The sequence below is a fragment of the Diceros bicornis genome, chromosome 37, assembly GCF_020826845.1.
Source record: "Diceros bicornis minor isolate mBicDic1 chromosome 37, mDicBic1.mat.cur, whole genome shotgun sequence".
Lineage (NCBI taxonomy): Eukaryota > Metazoa > Chordata > Mammalia > Perissodactyla > Rhinocerotidae > Diceros > Diceros bicornis.
Genome location: NC_080776.1, coordinates 23917389 through 23934495, shown reverse-complemented (window position 1 = coordinate 23934495; position 17107 = coordinate 23917389).

Here is a 17107-nt window from a genome sequence, read left to right as displayed (position 1 = left end):
CACCTTCTTCCATGGCAGCCCTCAAGCCTCCAGGCCATCCAAGAAAGTAGGAATATTGGATGCAGAGCAGGGTCGGTTTAGGTCTGGTCTGGAGAAATGTGACGAGAATGATGTGAAGATGGAGGACAAGGCTCACCCTTGACAATAAGACCAGAAGGAGGGCCAGCTAAGGGGCTGGGGTGCAAGGCAGGACCCCACTCTGAGCCCTCTGACCTGGGATAGGGAGAAACCGGTGGAGCCAAGACTCCAGGTAGCACCTACACCCACAGTGAGTTTGCAGAGATGCCACTTACAGCACTTCTACCCTGAGTGTGGAGCAGCACTGGCCACTTCCAAGGCCATCCACCCAGTGAGATGTGGCTCCCTACCCGCCACCAGGCTCCAATGTTTATGGGCTTACAGGATGGGGACATCTCATGGTGTGGCACTCCAGCAGGGCTGGACCCAAGCAGAAGCTGATACCAACCAGAAAGCCAGGTCTCCTCCTGGCACACCCGGGGTGGGCTATGCTCAGCAGCAGATGTGTGCAGGTCCTGGGGGCTCCCAAGGCTCATGGAGCGCAGTACCTCATCCCCACAGGTGAGCTCGGTGCTCGACTCAAACAGCAGTGCAAGGATGACACCCTCCCTCTTGAAAGATAGATTGTACTCCAAGTGCAAACTAATTGATTCTGCCTCAGCAACTTTCCCAATTTGCGAGAATTCTACCACTGACAGATCAGCTGATGGGGAATGTTACCTTTATATAAAACAGTTAGCCACAGACTTCACAGGGTTCTCTAAAGATGTAATTTAATTACCTCCTCCCCAACAAGACATCCAAAATATCCTCGCTTGGCTTTTGTGTGTGTATTTATATTAAGCACAATGCCCACGTCCTGTGACATTAGTATTTCTCTTCACATCATTGAAAATATGAGTACTTTGGAACTAGTTGGAGCAAATTATAATGCACCCAGCCAGGGCCTTTTGTTACGCAGCTCTTCAAAGGGGGTGCCTGCCTGGCCCACTGAAAGCTGTGGGCCCACTGGAGTTCATTTGAGAACACTCTACCCCAAGTTGGTCTTGCAAATTATTTCTGCCCTATGCAGAGTCTTTTTATTTTCCTTATGGCGTCAAGCGACTTTGAATCTTGCATAACACATACTCACACATACACAGGGAAAGAATTATTGTGCCACCAAGATTAAATAATGCTTATGATAATGAGCTGATGGGACATGGAATGACTGAGGGTTCGTGTTTGTTCCTGGAATGGCGTGGTGCCATGCCCAGTGGGGGTTCTGAAGAACTTCAGGGCTGCCAGGGCTCCTACAGAGACTGGACTGTGCCATCCTCCAAAGTCTCAAAATCTGGATTTGGGCTACATCTGACCTTGGTGAAACACATTCCTACTTTTTCTCTTCTCTCTGGGAAAGGAGGAACAATAGGTCTTTCAGAGGTCAACTAGTGCTAAGATGACAACCAGACCACACAGGATCTTTACTGCTACTTGTGGGCCTGGCTTCCTAGGCTGGGTGGTTGACTTGCTACTGGCCAGGCTGACCACAGGCCAGCACCAAGGGGCACTCCACCCCAGACCCCTGGCTCTGGGAGGAAGGTAGACCCAGCCTCTCTCCCACCAGTAACAGATCAAACCGGGGCTAGGCATCCATGCATGAACAGCACCAGAGAGCTCGCCAGGCCTGCAGATATCGGAACCAACTCTTCTCCCTAGCCTTGCTCCTTCAGTGGCCAAGGACATCCAGTGCTCTCTGTGCTGAGCCAGCACAGTCAAGCCAGTCACTTGGCTCAAGGCCTCCATCCTTGATGAGGATGGAAACTTCTCTCATTCCGCAAGGAGCAAACTGAGAGTTTGATGAAGAGGTGCACCAGTCGGGCACCTGCCCAGGGGTCCATTGAAAGGGACACCAAAACAAGGCTTGGATCACAGTGCCCTCAAGTGGAGATTTGCAAACACTGCTCTCCATCAGTTGCAGACGAGGAATGTGCTCTGTTATGGTCAGGACATTTAGAATAAGAATCTCTTATTCTAAATGTAAAGATGGCAGCATGTCATTTTATGAATAGATATATTTGTTTATTAATAGAAAATAAGCTATTCAGCTATCGCCATCTCCAATAAGTAAAAACGTTGTACAAATATTTAAAGAATGTTTGTTTTTAGCCTGCTTGGGGTCCTCCACGTCTCACCTGTCCCTACCTTCTTGCCTCTTCTGCATATGCTCACTTGAAATGGCCATCACCGGGAGGTCTCTTCTTTGGGATGTGAACCACCTGGGGGATGGACAAGGACAGGTGGAAAAGGGAGGGAAGAAGAGACGCTCACTAAACAAGCAATTCCTTTGGACCTGTTTGTGCGAGACACAGGTGTCTCTCAACCTCATGATGAAGTGAGGCTCTGAAGTGTGAGCTGACTGAAAACTGGATGGGCGGCCCATGCATGGCCGCGGGGAGAGCCCGGAGCCTGGAGTTGCTGTGGAACAGGAGCCCCAGCCGTGTGTGCAGGCTACTATTGGGCAGCCCAGTCCTGATCTGCCTGGTAGGAAACGCAGCCCTGCGAGCAAGATTCCAATGTCCTCCTCGTGTGTTTCATGTGGTCATCAGTCACTAACTTCTTCTACTGGATTATTATCATGGGCTAGGGGCTGCCCAGGAAGAGCATGACTTTGGCTTAAAAGATGAATTATAAAGGCACCAACAACTGGAAGCTGCTGCTGGCCATTTCCCTTGAAACTGAACAACACACTCTTCACTGAAGTAAGATCCAAATGAGACTCCATAGCAGCCAAAGGTTTCTTTCTTTATCTCAGAGCAATGTTGGCAGCAGCTGACCAGGTGACCATCTGGGCCGCCACCAATCGTGCCACAACAAATATCCTCTCACGCATAGCTTTGTTCATTGCTTTGTCTATTTCTGCTAGATAGATTCATGAAATTGGCCCAGCTGGGTCAAAGTTTCATGCACACAGAAAGTAGAGTGGGGAGTGACAGTCATGGACTATAGCACTGTGGGCTCCTGCCAGCCCTCCAGTAGTGGCGTCCCCTGGGTCATGGACACCCTCAGCAGAGGATGCCTGTCAATCATTTCTGCTATTATAGAAACTGGCTGAGCGCAGGTGGGAGCCACATCGGGAGAGCAAGACGTGGTTGGAGACACTCCCTGAATCTTTGATGTCTGCATATGCTTTCAGAGGGACCCCAATACTGTCGATGTTTCCACCCTCTCTGGGGCACTTTCCAGTGGACCTCCTACCACACCAGAAGGAACAAGGAAGGAGGAAGGAACAAGGAAGCCATTGTCAGGAAAATGTTGAAATAAACGCCAAATACCTTGAGAGCATAGGAAATGCTTCAATCAGATTTCCATTCCCTGCGTTCACTGGTGGGACGAACATCTCTGGAAGGCAGCTCCCTTGAAAATTGCTGAAGAGAGCTGGGCGTGTATGCACACCTTAAGCCTGTTTGTGGTGGTCACAGAGGACACCCCTGCCACCCTCTATGCCGCTGTGGGATGCCAACCTGGATTGCTGGCAAACATCTGAATTTGCATCAAGATGAGGCAATGGGTGGGGGAGTGGGAAATGAGGAGGTGCTAATCAACGGGCATAAAGTTTCAGTGAAGCGTCATAAATAAGCTCTAGAGACCTGCTGCACAACATTGTACCGATAGTCAACAAGACTGTACTACAGTCTTAAAACTGTGTTAAGAAGGTAGATCTCATGTTAAGTGTTCTTACGACAATAAAATAATTTTTTTTTAAAATGAGGTGATGGTGAGAGGATCTTCAAACTACAAGAGCTAGGAAGTCACTGTCTTGACAAGTCACTGTGAGGCTTAAAAATAGCATTTTAAAGGGAGTCCGTCAAATAGAATTAGAGTGTACTATATGGAGCAGCTAGCACAAGGGGCAGAGACCTGCAGTAACTGGCCTCTGCCTGTACCCTCTCCCCGCCCCCCGGATGGAGATTTTACACAATCTGCCTTCCTGCGCTCTTATGACAGGGGCACCGTAGGATAGAGAGGGGATGCTTGAGATGGGTACTCTATAGGGGCTCTTCTCATGCTAAATGTTGAAGAAGCAAATCCTTGGCACCAAGAATCCAGGAATTGGCGAATCCATCTAAATGTCTCCTCCTGAGTCCAGGACACCCTAAGAGACTGGACTGCTTCATGTGGGCAGTACTACATACACATCATGGGAGGAGGACAAGACCCCAATCTGAGAACAAACACCTCCGACGGTCAAGTGAAGACTCTGTTGCAAGCTTACTCCCTCTGGCCCTTCTAAAGATGCCTCACTTTATTACAGGGGCGTGAGATGTAATGGTGGAGAGAAAGGGATGCAGGATGGATTATGCAGTGAGAAGGGGGATATAATCTATTTTAACCTCTGTGATAATTTACACTCAGAGTAATATTAGTGAGTTGAGGCTGCAAAGACCAGATGGTTTAAGAGGTATAATACTAATCAGACAGGCTTAATAGTCAAACGATTTGGAGGAAACGAAAAGGGGTAGAAAAACTGACATCTGCCTCTTCTCCTTCTCTCCTTATCAGAGCTCAGGATCTGACATGCCTTCCCCAGAGCTAAATAAATCTGTGTTTGCTCAAAATTTCCTATTGTCTTGGCCAATTATGTTCAAATATGACTGGTACGTTTACCTTATCAAACCACCATCACTGCCATGTCCAAACGCACGTGCGTGCACGAGCGCGCACACACGCATCTCAGCTGACATATATAATTTGGAAATGTTAAATCCCAATGACTTCCATTGACTGTGGAACACAGAGCTAAGGCCCCCTGAATAGGATGCATTTTTCAGAGCCTTCCTCCTGGTTGCCTTGGTGAATCCCTGTGGAATGGAGATTGTCTTGGTGATAAGAGGGCAGCCACGCCAGGAGAGTGGAGGAGATATTAGTATATTGAGGCCAATAAAATCTTGACAGTTGGTTTCCTGGAGACAAGTTGGGGACACCACTGTGCTTTCACCCAGGTGTCCTGCTGGCATTATTGGTCAATAAACTCTCCTAAGATTCTATGAGCCAAATGGTCCCTCTCCCTGCACATTACCCCTGGAGCCCAGGGCCTGACTTCTGTGAAGGGGAGGGGTGCTAGCAGCTGAAACATGATGCTGAAACAGAATGCCTTAGGACAGCTGGAGGTCAATAAAATGACCTCAGATCCTGCCCACCAGACCCAGTCTCTGCCTGAGGTCCCTGGGATTTCAGAGAGGACACAGCTAGTAAGGTGGGGAGAAGGCCCACTGCACAAAACAGATGCCTAGTAACTAGGAGAGTTACTAGGTGGACCACAGCAGAGTTGGGAAGTGTTTCTTCAATCAGGAAACAGACCACCAGGAAGAAGAAGGGAAGGAGGAGGGAGCATAGATCATCAACATCGCCTAAAAGGAAAAAGGATGAATAATCCAGATTGGTCTTAAAGAACATGCACGGACACTGGTGCACCTGAGGGCTCCTGGTGGAAGCTATCTGGACACCAGTGCACCTGAGGGTTGACAGTAGAACATGCACAGGTTTCAGTACACACAAGGGCTACTACTGGAAACTGCCAGGGCACCAACGCACTCAAGGGCTCCAGGCGGAACTTGCACAGGCAGCAGTGCACTCGAGGGCTCCTCCTAGAACCTGCTCCAGCACCGGTGTAGGCTCCCGGCAGAACTTGATGCAGTCGCTGTCTGTGAGATGGTCACCTGCAGCTCCGGGCCCCTGCAGTGGCCACACTGCTGCATCATTGAGCACTGCCTCTTGGTGTTGGACATGCACTTGAATCTCCTGGAGATCTTGTTAATGTGCAGAGTCTTTATTATGGGTCAGGATTGGGACCCAAGATTCTGCATTTCTGACAAGCTCTCAGAAGATACTGATGCAGCTGGTCCCCGACAACGTTAGTAGAAATACAGCATCGTGGGCTCCACCCCAGACCTACCGAATCAGAATCTGCCCTTTTTTATATCCCCAGATGCCTCAAATGCACATAAATTTTCAGAAGTTCTGTTCTAGACAGTACTTATGCACTGGAAATCAGAAAGGGGGCAAATCGGAGACAACTGTGCCTGAGCACCCACAATTTGTGCACGTGAAATGAGCAAACTATGGGACTGCATGGGGCCATCACCTTGGAGTTTCCACCATACCACAGGGAGTAAATCCATAGTGCCACAGATGTCACCAGACTGATGGTGCTCAGGCTGGCCATTGACATTCATTAGGTAGGGCATGTGGCTATATACTTCGTCCCAGGTGCCCCCAGGTGTGGTCCATTCATGTGGCCATGTGGCCATTTGTCTGGTGGCAACAGCACCCACAATTTTCTCTGATTTGCAAAAGGCAAGAAACAAGTTGGTTTCTTGTAAAATATAGATGTGCCAAAACATGGGGACACAAAGCTCCAGGAATCAGTCCTGACAGGTCAAATTCAACTGTGTTTATGTGAAGACTCAATGAAGACATTGCGAGACAAGGGAAATACTCTGGGAGACTCTGACTTTAGGTCTGGTGGGAAGCAAGGCATTGCTTGCGTAACTGGGGAGAGAGGTATGTCTAAGGAATATATGTAGAAAAACCTTTTTCAAATCTTCCCACTGACAGGTTTGAGAAAAACCCTAATGATTATCAGCAAAAGAAATTCCTTAAACTAGTAAGAAATAAAAGTTAACCTATGTTTTATTCAAAGAAACAAAAACAAAGAGCAAGAAAGAGCGAGAGTCAAGAACACAGAACAGGGAGGGAGACCCATTCAGCCCAGTTAGGCCACTAACAGGTGTGCACAGACCTTTGGCAAAACTCAATCCAGCTAAACGTCAGATTCTTTGTCCCCAAAACTGGGCATTTGACTTCCAAAACTCATTCGCAGGTCTAGGAACCTAAATCTTCAAAATTTGTGACTTTACCCATCTTTCTTTTGGTGCTTTTCTGTGGCTTTCAAAGTAGACTTAATCAAATGCATTTAGAATATCATTTTTAAAAAAAGAAGTGAAAAGACAACCCACAGAATGAAAGAAAATATTTGTAAATCAGATCTGATAAGGAACTTATATTCAAAATATGTAAAGAACACCTACAATTCAATGATGAAAAGTCAGATAACCCAATTTAGAAATGGAAAAGGATTGGAATAGACATTTCTCCAAAGAAGATTTGCAAATGGCCAATAAGCACATGAAAAGACGCTCAGCATCATTAGTCACCAGGGAACTGCAAATCAAAGCCACAATGAGATACCACTTCACACTAACTAGGATGGCTGTGATGAAAAAGTCAGACAATAATAAGTACTGGCAAGAACGTGGAGAAATTGAAACCCTCATACACTGTTGGTGGGAACGTAAAATGGTACAGCCACTTTGGAAAACCATCCAGCAGTTCCTCAAAAAGTTAAACATAGAGTTACCATGTGACCCAGCAATTCCACTCCTATATATACCCAAGGGAAATGAAAACGTACATCCACACAAAAACTTGTACACAAACGTTCATAGCCAAATGATTTATAACAGCCAAAAAGTGTAACTAACACAAATGTCCATCAACTGATGAATAAATAAAATGTGGTCTATTGATACAATGGAATGTTATTCAGCCGTGAAAGGAATGGAGTACTGACCCATGCTACAACATAGAGGAACCTTGAAAACATTATGCTAAATGAAAGAAGTCAGGCACAAAAGGCCATCTATTGTATGATTCCATTTATACAAAACGTCCAGAATAGGCAAACTTATAGAGACAGAAAACAGATTAGTGGTTGCCAGGGGCAGGGAGAGGAGAATGGAGATTGACTGTTAATGGGTTTCTTTTAGGAAAAGTGAAAATATTCTAAAATTAGAATATGGTGATAGTCACACAATCCTGTGAATATACTAAAAACATTGGATTGCATGCTTTAAATGAGTGAATCATAAGGTACATAACTTACATCTCAATAAAGCTGTTTGTAAATCAAAGAATGTCATGATAACCCTCATATTTATTTTTCACACTTTGAATTGGCATATAACACATAATGAGGAAGGAACACATATGGTAAATGTGCAACTCAATGAATTTTCACCAAAGTAAACATCCAGATCAGGAAACAACTTAGCTGCACCCAGAAGCCCTCTCATGCCCCTTTCCGGTTACTTCCCCCTCCAAGGGTAATTTCTATCACGAGTTCTAACTCCATCACTTATTGTTGCTTAGTTTTGAACCTTATATAAAAATAACCACACTCTATGTTCTTTTGTGTCTGGCTTATTTCACTCCAGGTTTTTTGTAAGATTCATCATGTAGTCTTGTGGCATGTAGTTGTAAATCGTTCATTGTCACTGTGAACATACCACAGTTTATTTAACTATTCTACTATTGAAGTGTGTTTGAGTAGTTTCCAGTTTCTTCTTCATGTTACAAAGAGTGTTCTTGTACAAGACTTTTCCTTAAACATGTACACATATACAATGGACATATACCTAAGAGTAGAATTTCAGGGTAAGAAGGATTATGTGTTTTCAGTGTTAATAGATATTGCCAGTTTTCCAAAGTGGTTATTCCACTTCACACTTGACCAGCTATGTATGTGAGTTTTGGGTGCTCCACACTCTCACCACACTAGGGGTTTTGGTGCGTGGGGGGCGGGGAGGTTGTCATTGTTGTTTTGAGCCATTCTGGTGGCTTGTGACTTGCCATATTCTTTTTTTCAACTCTGTCTTCATCCGTTCAAGCTGCTATAACAAAATTATCATAGACTGCGGGGCTTATAAACAACAGACATTTATTTGTCACAGTTCTGGAGGCTGGGAAGTCCAGTATCAAGGCATCAGATTATCCAGTGTCTGGTGAGGGCCCTCTTCCTGGTTCATAGATGGCCATCTTCTCACTGCATCTTCACGTGGAGGAGGGAGTGAGGGAGCACTCTGGGGTCTCTTTTATAAGGACACTAATCCCATTCATGAGGGCTCCACCCTGTGACCTCCTAATACCATCATGTTGGGGGTCAGGTTTCAACATAGGAATTTTGGGGGGACACAAACATTAGTCTACAGCAAACTCCAATTGGTAGAGTATTATAAACAACTTCAACAAGAATATGGAATGATTCCCAAGGTTCTCCAAGATTTTCCTCTGTATTAATTGTGGTCATCAAAAGGCTAAGTGGACGAAATGGCTCTGGCCCCTCAAGAAATGGTAAATATATAACCCTGATAAATCCTCTGCTCTTGTCACAACTCTGTTTATGGAAAGTTTCCACGTTTTCCATAGAGTAGCAGGGAAGAAAACACCCATTCCACTGTTTCATATTCTTTTTCTACTATATTTTTATATATCTTTATCTGCCCTGCTTCTATCATCTGTTGTTGCTTATGTAACCAGGAACAATTAACACTAAAGCTTTGATTGCAAATACAGTCACATCACCTCATTTTCAAATTAAAATACATTCAAGACCCTACATGCCATGCTAACAGAGAGCATTATTTTTCCCTTTCTCCCTAGACATCTGGAAATCTCAGAGAGAAAGAACTCTGCTCCTGTAAGTTTTACCCATTCGACGGAACCTGTCCATGAGCGTTTCCTTGTCGACTGAGTCAAATGCTGACACTGATCAGGCTTGCCCTGATTCTTTGGTGACTTTACGGGCACCATGAGAATTAGCATGGATGGGGGCCGCCCTCTGGTGCAGCAAACATCCATCTTAAATGGAGTAACAGGAGTCTGACAGCTCAGCCCCTACGTTTTTTATTTTTAATTAATTAACATTTTTATTTTGAGATAATTGTAGGTTCACATGCAGTTGTAATAAATAATACAGAGAGATCCTGTGTAGCCTTCACCCAGTCTCCCCCAATGGTAACATCTTGCAAAGCTGTAGTACAATATCCCAACAAGACTGTTGACGAGAATATTATCCATTGACCTTATTCAGACCTCTTCAGTTTAACTTGTATTCATTTGTGTGTGTGTGTGCTTAGTTCTAGACAGTTTTACTATGTACAGGTTCCTGCGTCCACCACCATGGTCAACATACAGAACATTTCCATCACAAGGATCCCTTGGGCTGCCGTTCTATAACCACACCCACCTCCCACCAGTCCTCCTCCATTCCTAACCTCTGGCAACAACTAAGTTACTGATGTGTCAACAGTTCACTCCTTTTTATTGCTGAAGAGTATCCCAGTATAGATGCACCACGATTTCTTTACTACTTACCTATTAAAGGACATTTGGGTTATTTCCAGTTTGGGGTTATTACAAGTAAAGCTGTGATGAATATTCAAACACAGGTTTTTGTATGAACATAAGTTTTCCTTTCTCTAGATTATATGCCCAGGAGTGAAATCTCTGAGTCTATGAAAATTGCATGTTTAGTTTTATAAAAAATTGCTAAACTGTTTTCCAGAGTGGCTGCAACATTTTACATTCTCAGCAGCAATGGATGAGGGATCCAGCTTCTCCGCATCCTCACTAGCATTTGGTGTTGTCGCTGTTTTTTTATTTTAACCATTCTGATAGATGTGCAGTGATATTTCCTTGTCATTTTAATTTGCATTTCCCTGATGGCTACTGATGTTTCACGTCTTTTCGTGCACTTATTTGCCATCTGTAACTCCTCTTCAGTGAAATGTCTGTCCGTGTCTTTTGCCCACTTTCCCTCCTTTTAACTAAATTTAATTAATTAAAAAATTCAGTGCTGCTTTTAGAGGAAGAGGAAGTATGCATCCCTGCCAGGGAGATGTGCATCCTCAAAGATTCACAGAATGACCTACAGAAACGGCCATAAGAGTCAGCCGAACTTATTGAAGAATTATTGTCAAGAAGAGCGTCCAGACACTTAAGCCAAAGCTTCAGTTGTTTGCCAGATTCTGGAGAATATTTCTATATAATGCTCTTCAACAGCTAAATGTCTGTACTGATTTGAAGCGGAGTGGGTGTGTTCACAATGTGGCTAATGTGTCCTAGAGGCTCTGTTAGGATGTGGTCCTAATTCTAACGCCCACTGCTGACTCTAATACACGGTGCTGTAAGCAGCATATTAAGACTCTATTTTGGTAGAAATGGACACTATGGAACTCCTGGCTTACAATTTCCCAGACCACAGTCATTTCTTCTCTGCCTGTGTTGCAGAATTCTAATAGACACCTGGGTATTAGAGAAAGTAAACAGATTGGAGTCGTCTTGTTTTAGAGCAGTCCCAGCTCTGGGAACAGAAACTTCTGCAGCCCCTCTGAGCAGGGCTCAGGGGTCCACAGTGAGAACAAGAAAGAAGATGGGGGACCGGCCCCGTGGCTTAGCCGGTTAAGTGCTCGCGCTCTGCTGCTGGCGGCCCGGGTTCGGATCCCGGGCGTGCACTGACGCGCCGCTTCTCCTGCCATGCTGAGGCCGAGTCCCACATACAGCAACTAGAAGGATGTGCAGCTATGACATACAACTATCTACTGGGGCTTTGGGGGGAAAAAATAAATAAATAAAATCTTTAAAAAAAAAAAAAGAAAGAAGATGGGATCTTTGCACGTGCACACCCATGTCCACAGCAACATTGTTCACAGTAGCCAAGAGGTGGAAACAACCCCAGTGCCCATCGATGGAGGAAGGGATAAACAAAATGTGTTTGTGGTCTATCCATACAACGGAATATTATTCAGTTTTTTAAAAGATAGACATTCTCTGTTGACATGCTACAACAGAGATGAATCTTGAGGACATTACGCTAAGTGAAATAAGACAGCCACAAAAGGACGAATACTGCTGGATCCCACTTATATGAGGTTCCTAGAGCAGTCAAATTCATAGAGACAGAAAGTAGAAGGGTGGGTGCCAGGGGCTGGGGAAGGGTGAATGGGAGTCAGTGTTTAATGGCAACAGAGTTTCAGTTTGGGAAGATGAATAAAGTTCTGGAGATAGATGATGGTGATGGTTGCAAAACTGTATGAATATACTTAAAGCCACTAGACTATACACTCAGAAATGGTTAAAACGGCAAATTTTACGTTATGTATATTTTACCACAATTTTTAAAAAAGAACGAAAGAAAAGATGGGCTCTACTTTCAGACATTCTGATCTGGTCTTCCCAGTTCCTGCCCAGGTCAGCTCAGAAGCAGTCTTGTTTTGATTCCCCAAACCTCCAGGAAAGAGCAAAGTGTAACAACCTGGCAACTGACTCTCATTACCTCGTGAAGCAAAGACCATTGTCCTATTTGCCAGCAGTTAGGTCCAGCTTGATTAGGTCCTCCTGGCAACACTCCTCGCCCTTCCGAGCAGCAGGAGAAACTGGCATAGGAGCAAGAATTTAACAGAAATTCAGGTCTTGTTGGCAAAGGAGATATTTGCTGATTTTTTTTATCTTCACCGTACTTGGCTGGTAAGATGCTAACTCAGACGAGCTCCCAAGACGAAGATGGCAAGGGGTTGTGTCCAACCTCAAGTTGACTAAATTTAAATCCATTTCTTGTGGTTCCCAACTCTTACCACTGACCCCTCTCCTCCATCACCGATGGACAGACAGCATCCTCATGGGTGTGCCCTGTCACCATCTCAAGAGCCTCTCCCACCAGGCCTTAGCTCCACGTGTTCTGAGCATGGGTGTGAGCCCGGGCCAGGCAGCCGTTAGCCAGCCAGTTAGAGGGCTGCAGGTTAGCAGGACCATTTGGTCACTGCTGCTGCCTGCTGGGTAACCTGGGTGCAGCCATTTCCTGGGGGCCTACAAAAGAGAGAAAGTCTCTGGGGGCAGTTCTCTGAGAGGTCAGTAGTAGAAGGTTGTCTCTCCCACTCCTCTCCCACTGCTGATATCCGCATCCTGCCAGAGAATGGGTGGAGGACCTGTGAGTGGATTTCTCAGCATCCTGAAGACAGCATCACCCAGCTCCCCTGGTGGGCCAGTGCTGGTCAGGGGGCCCTGGATGTGAGCTCTCCCCCTCATCCCAAGGGAAGGTTTCCGTCTCAAGACTCCTAGTGGCGAGGGAGCCAAGGCCAGTCAAAAATGGAGCGAAGTACACAAGCAGCCAAAAATCTGCAGCCCCACCCACACCAACTTTCCTTTAACTGTATTGGTGTGAAATGTACTTAGTCCAAAGGAGATAAATTTGTCCTTTCTCGAAAGTTGTCGACCTCTTTATGTTTCCAATAAGGGAGCTTTCCTGAATCGGACTTGGGAAGCAAATTAATCCATGTAAGATTTCAATGATAAAATAAGTAATTTGTTTCTGCATTATTATTCAGAATTTTTGTGAACTCTGACTGCTGTGCACAGTCTTCAGTCAGCCGCTGGTTTCAGGTTCCGTGGGCTATAAACACACCAAACAAATTGTGAACACATCACACAAAAATAGTCTGTAGCAGTTGGTCAGGGCTGGTGAAGAAGTCTTTTAATTTCCAGTGGAGTGTTTTGGGCAATGAAATGTTCTCTATCTCAATTGTGGTGTGGTTGCATGACTGAATATATTTGTCAAAACTTCATTGTACACTTAAAATGAGGGAATTTTATTGTATGTAAATTATACTCCAATAAATTGAGGAGTTTTTTTTAATATCCACTTGAGGGTGATTTCTTCTTTTGTGAGGGGTTGACCAATTTACTTTCTCTGGTTATGTGCACATCCTCACGTGAAAGCTGAGTTAACTGGCACCATCTTTTTTGACTCATTCCAGTGGCGATTTTCGTGGCCTAGTGTGCCCACTGGCTGACTTCAAGGTATGAAAGTGCTCCAAAGATTGGACTGTGACTAGGTCAAGGGATGGTGTGGCTTTACTGTCTCTACTCTCCACCCTCTTATAGTGTCGGGAACAGAGAAGCATCGAGCACAGACTTGTTCAATGTGAGAACTCTCTGTTTTTCCCTGACTTCCACACTTGGCTGGTCCCAAACTCAGGGATGATGGACTCCAACTCAGGGAAACTTACCCTCAGCAATGGGTGGCCCAGGTCGCTGCAACCCCAGGCCATCTGCCAAGGTACCAGGAGAGTGAGTCTCCTTTTCTTCCCGGGTTCCTTCCCCTAAAGGTGGCGTTGTCTGCTGCTAGGACAGGTGAGGCAATGGGATTACCACTGCATGACGGATTAGCCCCATGGCCCATCAGTCAGAGGGGAAGCCACAGCTCTGCAGAACCACAAGTTCTCAAACACATGTGCTGCTCTTACACATCTGGGTGCAACCAGCGTCCCCTCCTTTCTGTGTTCCCTCTTTGGATTCCACCCAACTTTCCCTGCAGACTGTCTGAACCACCCAATGGAGGTTCAATGGTGCTGCCCGTTTCTCTGCCCAGTTGGGGGCAGACATCCACCTCCGTGAGTGTAAGATGTCCTAGGTGACCTTGGTTGGTGCCTGGAAATTCTTCTTGGTGATACTGGGCTTCTAATTTACTCTAAACACAGAGGTCACTGAACCCTTCCATACTCTACTCCAGCTGTCCTTTGCAGGCTGAAGACTTGGGGAGAGCTGAGGGGGCTAAACTAAGAACAAATCACAGCCTAAGAACACAATACACATCAAAGAGTTGCAACATCTCAAAGAAGGCAGCAATCAGTCAGATGGCAAAGGCAGGCACCATTTGGAAGATAACATCCCTGGGGGATGGCTGCATGCCTTCAGAACTCTTCAGTAGAAACTACAGATATTTCTGATTGTTGACTTGTGGTTACTTCCCCTCCACCCTCCTCCCCTCTCACCACCAACGGAGAGGGAGCTTCAAGCCAGAATACATTTGAATGGCAAAATAATTTATGCTTAATTAGGGTGCTGGATTTAAAATTAGAAGTTTAAATGCATAATCACATGGATTGTTTAATCTCATTGTTTTGCCACTCATTAGCCACTCTTTTTAGATATCTGTGACACTGGAGCCTTCTCCCTATTCCCCAGTACACCCTTCCTCTCATTTTTATAAATTAGGCCAAATTAATCTTTCTAAAACCCCACCTTGGTCATTTCTCAAGCTTCCTCTAAACAATTGAATAGTTGCTCATCAACAGCCAGTTCCTGGCGCTTAGGACCCTGCGTGCTGACCCATGCCCCCTTCCCATGGCACCACATCCACATCCACGCCTTCCACTGCTGTTGGCCTGGTCTGCACACCTGCTGGTCCCTCCACAGCCCTTTGCTCACTCTTTTCCTTCCATCTGGGAGAAAACCTTTCTACCTACCAAAATTCTGCCCATTCTTTAAGAACCAATTCAAAAGCCACCTACCCATGAATTCTCTGGTTACTACAACAAGAAGTCATCCCCCCACCACCACCTATTGCCCAGGCCGATCTGGTTCCTTATTATGTATTCCTAACCAGTTGATCCTGGAACCAGAAACCTTGTTCTGTAAGCCTTTGTAGCCTACAAAAGGGGCTCACTAAGATGATTCTTTTGGATTAACGGAAATATAGGCCGTGTCTCTCCTTAACCCTTCATGATAGATCAGAGAAGAATAAGACACATGATGGGCTCAAAGCAGAAAGTTTCCCCTACTGTTGATGCCACTGAAATTCATGGGTTCTTGGTGCCATCTGCCAATTTTCTCTTTGCACCTAATCAGCTACCTCTCCCATTAACCACAACAGAATTTCTAATTTGCACTGCTGTGTTCAAGCTCTCTACCCAATCATCTCTCAGCAAATGACTTTGAGTCATATTTCACCCAAAGAAAAGACACCATTAGACCTCCTCCCTCGCTAATCTGGACCCCGGGACAAACTTCCCTCTGTCTTTGGAGCATCTGTCCCATTCTCCTTTCCTCCAGCATCAAGTATGTTCCTGCTTCCGCTGGAGGCCAGGGCTCCTAACTCATTCTGGTCACCAGCCCTTCTGCTCCATCATTTATTTCCCCTTTCTGCAGTACTTTCAATATTTCTCTCTATATAAGATTTTACCTCTTAGAATACAAACATACTCAAATCTCCACAATCTCACACCACTACAGGTCCATCCCTGTGATGGTTAATTTTATGTGTTAACTTGACTGGGCCATAGGGTGCCCAGATGCCTGGTTAAATGTTATTTCTGGGTGTGTTAGTGAGGGTGTTTCCAGATAAAATGAGCATTTGAATCGGAAGACTGAGTAAAGCAGATGGCCCTCCCCACTGTGGGTGGGCATCATCCAATCTGTTGAGGACCTGAAGAGAACAAAAGGCAGAGGAAGGGAGAATTTGTTCTCTCCACCTGACTGTTAAGCTGGGACATCAGTCTTCTCCTTCCCTCGGACTGGAACTTACACCATTGGTTCTCCTGGTTCTCAGGCCTTTGGACTCAGACTGGAACTTCACCCTCAGCTTTAATGGGTCTCCGGCTTGCCAATGACAGATCACGGGACTTCTCAGCCTCCAAAATCACACGAGCCAATTCCTCGTAATAAATCTAGAGAGCTAGTGAGATGATTCAAACGCCTCATGGCATCTGGCTAGGTAACTTCAAGCCTCCATCTCACAAAGTAGATGGCTTGGCCTTTGGGTCTTTGCTATCTGGAGTCCAGAGGCCAGAGGTCTTCTCCCCTGGGCAGGATTAGGAGGCTTCTGGTAGCATTTCGTCTCTCGTGTCTTTTGCTGACCAGCCCCCTTCTAATTGACTCTTTCCTGGATGTATTGATTCATTCAGCCATTTTGGAACTGAGTCATGCTGACCTGAAAACCATTCTCTCCTTTTTTACATTTTTAGATAAACTGTATATAATTATTATTATGAGTTCTCTTATAAAAGAAATAGATGCTCATTGTAAAAAAGATATAATGCTGGTAAGTGAACAGAATAAAATAAAATACATCGTTCAAGTCTTTAAATAAATACATGGGTTTTTTTTTTTTTTTTGCAAATAGCGATCACAATATGCATTCAGTTTTGAAACCAGATTTTCACTTAACAATAAACTGTAAATAAATTTCCATGCCATTAAATATTGTATCATCACAGATTTGTATGGCTATGTAGGATTCCACTGAATCAATGTACCATAATTTATTTAGCCAATTCCCTATTTTGGGGTATTTGGGTTGTTTCCAATTTGTAGGAGTTCATCAAGTGGCCCCTCCCAAAGAAAAACCCCACTGCAGAAATGGCTTACAAGCCTCCCAATGACAGTTTCTCAGCTTCAACAATTTTAGGATCCAATATTCACTGAGGACTATTTC